The 6,862-nt window shown below is 30.6% G+C and overlaps 1 long non-coding RNA gene across 1 annotated transcript; it reads left to right on the forward strand.

Annotated features, from left to right (window-relative positions):
• The first annotated feature begins 3,627 nt into the window (after nt 1–3,627).
• LOC104737540 (uncharacterized) lies at nt 3,628–4,567 on the forward strand. The gene is made up of 2 exons (XR_015578788.1): nt 3,628–3,933; nt 4,328–4,567. It is a non-coding gene; the product is annotated as an uncharacterized LOC104737540 (long non-coding RNA).
• The last annotated feature ends 2,295 nt before the right edge of the window (nt 4,568–6,862 follow it).

The following is a 6,862-nucleotide window of genomic DNA, read 5'->3' on the forward strand; positions in this document are numbered from 1 at the left end:
AAATTTCTTTAAGATTATAAGTTTTGTATATTTGTATCCAGTCCAATTTAGTTTAATAACATAATATTTTAGTAATTTAAACTCCTTTAATTTTGTAACATCAAAAATCCATTAGCCCACAAGAAGAAGTTTTAAAAAAAAAATATTAGAAAAAATTGGCCTAATTTTTTAACCTTAGTATTTATTCTTAACCAATAAATTGTGATTCAGAGAGAAAAATAAAATAGGTATTTAAAAACTTCCAACACTAGTGGTAACCATGGCAAATCCTCATACTCTATCAAAGTAATTAATGGCAATTTCAACTCAGATCAATGAAATATCCAACACAAATCACATTTATTTTGAAAGAACAAGTTGAAAGAAGAGAATACAACAACAATTACCTCATCTGATATTGGTTGCATAACCAGAAAGTCGGTAACAATATTATTACGTCGGGCATATAACCCTTGTCTCCCAAAATGGAACACCATGGCATTCGACACCATAGCCGGTGAACAATAAATAATGACCATAATCTTCCTCAGCTGAATCTTTTGGACAATAAACTTTTCTATATCTAAGGTTGTCACAATACTTATGAACAACGAGAATTCTAGCAGCAGTAGGAGACTTTCTGATACTTCTCATAAGAAATTTTTCAATGCCATTATCACCATATTTAACATCAGCATAGTCATTGTACCTTATGATATCGGTCTTAGCATGGTACCTTTTGCTATGATTTGGAGGCTTATGATTATGATGCTCTTTTTCTGCGTTAAGGGGTTATGATGCTCCAAAACATTACCTGTTTCAAAAACTGCTTCTAAACGACGAAGATCGGTGATAGCACCACCAACTTCTAAGGCTGCTTATAGTGTTTTTTTCAGTTTTTCTTTTTCATGCATAGTAATTGTGACTCTTCAAAGACAAGAAAGTTTATGTTTTAGATGAAAAACTAAATTTTGTTATAATAATTATAATAATAAAGTTTTATGAAAGTTTTAATTATACTTAGAATTGCAATACAATTTATGATTTTTAAGAGATGAACGATTTGTAATTATGAACTTGTAATCGTTTTATTGCGTGATCATGTGTAGAATTTTGGAGAAAGACGATTTTTGGATCTTTTATGATATTTTATATTTATATTAAAAATGATAAATTTTACTCATGTTTTGACCCGGGCAAAGAAAAATTCTGGATCTGCCATTGACAAGAGGTATATATATCTTTTCTGAGTTTCATATAACATTACCTTCTCCTCCGATCGAGTTTGATATCTTCAATGGGGAATTTATTTACTTGGTATGTGTCTCTAGCTGACTTTTTCGCCAACAAAATTTTGGTTTTACAATTTTAATGAATATGTGCTTATTCAAGCCACTGAGACATCAAAGTTAATTTAAAAGTCTGTCGGTCTTGTTGATGATGAAGTTTCGTGTAAATCAGAATGGTTCGGGATACTTTTAAGCCATTAAATTGCATCCAACTGTACAAGATTGACAATGGTAAACCTTGTACCGACCCCGGTTTAAATCAATTAAAGTACGGTTTGCACAAAAAAAACTGGGGCACAAGCACAACTTTAATTCATCAATAAACTTGGCGGTAAAAAAAAAAGCTTTAAATGTTGGTTAGATCTCTACGATGTGGTATGATGATGGAAATGGAAACTACGGGGGATTTTAAAATGCTTTCTCGTTTTTTACGTAGTTCTAAATTAAATGTAGGGGACATTTTGAAATTATTTGACATTTGCTCTTTGTTAAACCGTAATTAAACAGACACACATTATACAATAATTACTAGGATTTAACATGCGGTACACCCCGGGACAATATTTTTAGTTTTAAAAATTTTAAATTTATATTGTATTTATTTGTTATTTTATTATTGTTTTATTAATTTTAAAAATATAAAATTTTATAGGTATTTGATATAAGTATTCAAAGTATAGGATTTTTGTAGTGTTTTCAAGGTTTTAACCCGTGTGGTATATTATAGTCTAGTAATACATTTATCTCCTGATACACATCTAAAAGTGTTTAAAAAAAACAATTCCACTTAACTCCCTATATGGGACTAATGCCAACCCGTCTCACCAAAATCAAAATAAGTTTTTGCATAAAAAAATAATCAAAATAAGTTTTTTTATCAAGTTTAGTCATGTATTGTTTTACCAAATTAGCATATTTTATAGTTTATAATTTTTTCCATGTCAATATATATAGTTTATGATAATTAATAGAATTTTAATTTTTTTGGTAATTCCTCAAAAAATAAAAAATAAACCAAATTATATAGCGGGTTTTCAACATATTTAATGTGACATTTTATAATTGGATTTTCGGTTTAGGAAATTTATTAATGTTAATATAATTATGGATATTGTAAACTTTTGTTATGGAAAATCTGTTGTATATCATTTAAATTTGAGAGATTCTAGCATCCATAAAAATAGTTTTGGAGATTTAATGTGTTAAAACTTTAAAGGGTAGAGTTGTTTTTGGAAAAATCGGAATGTATAGACGTTGTTGAGATTTTATGGTAATAAATGTAACAAATGTTGGTCAATTTAAGAAAATTTAGTATTTGAGTTTCTTTGCAATGTTATTTATGGAATTGTTTTAGGGGTTAATGTTATAAAAAAATAAAAATAAGTAAAACTTAAAGGCTATAACTTAAAATGTACTTCAAAAATATTAATATAGATTGACACTAATGGTTCGCCTCTAATCATTTTCCAAGAACAACGTGCATACAAACTATATATTGGAAATGTATTATAAATTTATATGTGGACTAGAGTTGACTGATGAACAAATGATAATATTCTTTTTATTAGAGAGATAAATCAGGTTTTTAACATATATGAAAATAACACACATGATTATGCAACATGTTTATCAAACCAAGGTCTTAGCACCAAAGATAATGTAGAAGAGATACGCAAGATCGTCTAATAGTGTTAGACCTTTTAGTAATTCTACCGATTCTGCTAGACTGCTATATATAGATAAGGTGATTTGTTATTAGATATTTAAACTAATTCTTCATCTTCTTATCTAATAGAGATACGGGCATTGTAGTCGATTCTTCTTGTTAATTAAGTAGCTAGGACTAGATTGATTACTCTATTATAAGATTTAAACCATACAGTTCTGGATTAATGCAATGTTAAATTTGTGTATAGTTTGGGATCAGTTGTTTTGAAGCTGTTGGTAGGATTAGGCTAATGTTTGAGAGTCTCATTACCAACTCTATATATGGAGATCGTAACTGTATTCGTGTTTTTATGATAGCATTTACTGACAAGACAGCACAAAACTAAAACAAACATGATGTTTAATTATCCCATAATTTGCATAAACATAATCACGAGTCACGAATAGATATCGATGAAGATAACAGGCCCATTAAGAAAAAGCCTCGGATTTAGTGGTTCCAGATTCAAAATGCAAAATTCTAGAAAGTTTGGTTGGTTAAGAGTATCTCCATCAAAAGGTTATTAGCAATATCTTAAGAGTTGCTTAGGTTAAAAAATAAATCATATTAATGAAAAAAACAAATTTTGTTAGTGATTGATCCTTGTGTTAGAGATTTAAGGATCACTAAAGATCGAGGTTGTGTCGACACCTGATTGGCTAGAGAGAAATATATATATATATATATATATATATATATTTTATTTTTCTTTCCCTCATTCTCTCTTACGATTGGTCCAACGCCTTTGTCCGTCGTCATCACCATCTCCACCGCCTGTGCAACCAGCGACGATTCAAGTGGCGAAATAAGTGTCTTTGGTTCAATGGATGATGAATTGGCTTTGTGTTTTTGGATCCGATCACTAGCAGTTTAACAATGGATGATGAATTGGCTTTGTGTTTTTGGATCCGATCACTAAGACTGAAGACTGCAGTTTCTGTTTTTTTGTTCCTGCAGGTTTTGGTTTTAAAAACTGCAGTTTCTGTTTTGAATACTTTCAGGTTTTGGTTTTTAAACTGTAGGATTTGATTTTAAAAACTGCAGGTTCTGTTTATTGTTCTTGCAGGTTTTTGTTTTGAAAACTGCAGTTTCTATTTTGAATACTTTCATGTTTTGGTTTTTAAACTGTAGGTTTTGATTTTAAAAACTGCAGGTTCTGTTTAGTGTTCTTGCAGGTTCTGTTTAGTGTTCTTGCAGGTTTTTGTTTTAAAAACTGCAGGTTCTGTTTAGTGTTCTTGCAGGTTTTTGTTTTGAAAACTGCAGTTTCTATTTTGAATACTTTCAGGTTTTTGTTTTGAAAACTGCAGTTTCTATTTTGAATACTTTCATGCTTTGGTTTTTAAAACTGCAGGTTCTTCTTACAAATTGGACGTTTTGCTGCCACCGAGATTCAGATTTGAGGGAAGTTTTGCAGTTGGTGCTAGTTCCCAAACTCTTCTCGCAAAAGGGCATAGCGTGAGAATGTGGAGTATGGATTATTCAGCTTCACAGATTCTTTCTCATTCTTTTATGCCATGTTTGTTTAAACTTTTATTGAATGCAATATTTTTAAGTTTTTAAAAGTATAAATGTCTTATAAATTTAAACAAAATACCATAATAATTTACAATTACAAAGAAAAATATTTTTAAGAACCTCAAATTTAACAACCTTCAATGGACCTATGAAATATTAAACTTTCTTAAAAAGTTCTTAATTTCACTTTTTTCAAAATTAAAAATAAAATTTGTTTAAATACTTTCATTACATTTTTTGATGGAGATACTCTTAGAGTTCAGTTATTTTATATAAATTGGGTAGTTGATAACGATTATTTTAATGTTTATATATACATATAATTATAGTAGTTTCGTATTCAAAATTCACATGACAAGTAACTTTCGGGTAAGCCATGTAAAAGAGAAGAGTTTGAGATTTTGACCAAATAAAACAAAAAGGTAGAGATAAGAGAACAAGAACATGCAAAAGCCAAAAAAGACATCACGAATGTTTTCCTGGTGGTGTATAGATGGACCGAAACCAAACGACATGTTCTCAGTTCATATACCAACCGCCTAACATTACAGCCTGTCCTTACCCCCCAAAGCATTAAATTACTTTTTGCTCATAGTAGTATCTTTTTGGCATTCCAACACTAGGGTTATGATAATATGTATAAAACTAGAAGATATTGAATAGAACAGCGCACAGGAAAAACAAAATGAAACTAAAAGCTAAGAGATATTTAAATCAAATGATTGTAACTTATCCAAAAAAAATAGTATGTGTTATTAGTATATTTGCATTAAAAGTGTTAATATATAGAAAAATTAGTTAAGAAAATAAGAATATTAAAAAATTGTCAATAATAAGAAACAATTTAATCATCTCACAAACAAAATATTATACAGTATATTTTTAAAAAATTGTGTCTTATGATCGGTCATCTAGGTTTTTGTAACTAAGAAATTCCGAACCAATTATCCAAATTAATCTCCAAAACATGTAAATTAAAGATTGGATATTGTTATCGTAGTCGTCTTTTATAAGGATCAACTATTATTAAATTACCACAGTAGAATGATTGGAACCAGTTGGTTCTTCACCCCAATATAAATCTTCAAACCATTAATTATGCTACCATAGATTGATTAATTTAGTTAGCTGTGATCATTTTGTGATCTATATGTATACGTAATTCATACTATATACTTTGGGTTTCTAATTTTCTACGTATTTATTGATAGTAACATCATAAAGTCATAGCTAGCATCTCGAGAAATGCAACAGGAAAGAAAGAGGAACCATGCAAGATGCGAAACCATTACCAAGGAAAAAAAAAACAAGATGCGCTCGTGTGTCGTGATGCCAAGAAGCTGGGGGCGAAACCAGGAATCAAAGAACCCTTTCACGATGCAAGTGGTCGTCGAGAGAACCAATCAAGAGAACCTCCACCGCCTGCCATACACGTAATTTACTACTGGGAAAAATATAAAAAAAATCATGAACTTACAAATTTGGGATGAAAAAATCAGGAACTTTCAAAGTGTCATTTAAATCCCAAAGTTTTCTGCTAAGTTTTGTTGACTAAGCCATTTAAGGCGTAATGTTAAATTTCCGTTAACACTAAAACGGTAGTTAAGACAAAAGGTGACACATGGGATTCGAACCCATTATTTCGAAGACGAAAAGATTAAACCGTAGCCAACCAAGCTACATTGATTAATTGAAAGATTGAGAAACGCATTGTATTATATTGTTAACCCAAAATCTTTAAATTAAGGCACTAAACTTTCTTAGGTTTACAGTAAACCGTTTACTGGTCCGGTTAGCAATTAAAAGTTCTGCAACTTTGAATCTTCCACCGACAATCGAGCCTTGCTCCAGCGGAGAAGATGATGGTATGATTTACCGGAGAAGCTGTGAATCTCGTCGGAAACCTCAATTGATTTCGAAATTGAAACTTAAAAGTCAAATTCTCTGAAAATAAAAAGAAATCTGATTGGGGCAATTCACGTTTATAGAGAGATATGGAGATGAACAAAAAAAGAAAGAGAGAGAATTGGGTTTAAGAGAGATAGAAGGATCAGCTTTTGCTTGAGTTTACAGAGGAAGCGAAGAAAAGTGAACAACAGGCGGTGGTGAAGAGCGTAGCCAAGAGACTTGTGTTTGTTTAAGTTTCAAGATATTTACCGTAGCTCAACGGTTGAGTGATCGATATGGTTCTTTAAGGTAAACGGTTCGACTTATGGGGTTTACATTTTTTATTGCTAATTTGTAAACGACGTCGTTTCTGTCAAACAGAGATTGTTGACAGAAAGTCAGAAACTTAACCCCGTTACTGTTTTCTTAACGGAAATTTAATGTTATGCTTTAAATGGCCAAATCGACAAAACTTTGCTATTTT

The sequence above is a fragment of the Camelina sativa genome, chromosome 13 (genome assembly GCF_030686135.1).
Source record: "Camelina sativa cultivar CO46 ecotype springtype chromosome 13, ASM3068613v1".
In the NCBI taxonomy this organism is placed as follows: Eukaryota; Viridiplantae; Streptophyta; class Magnoliopsida; order Brassicales; family Brassicaceae; genus Camelina; species Camelina sativa.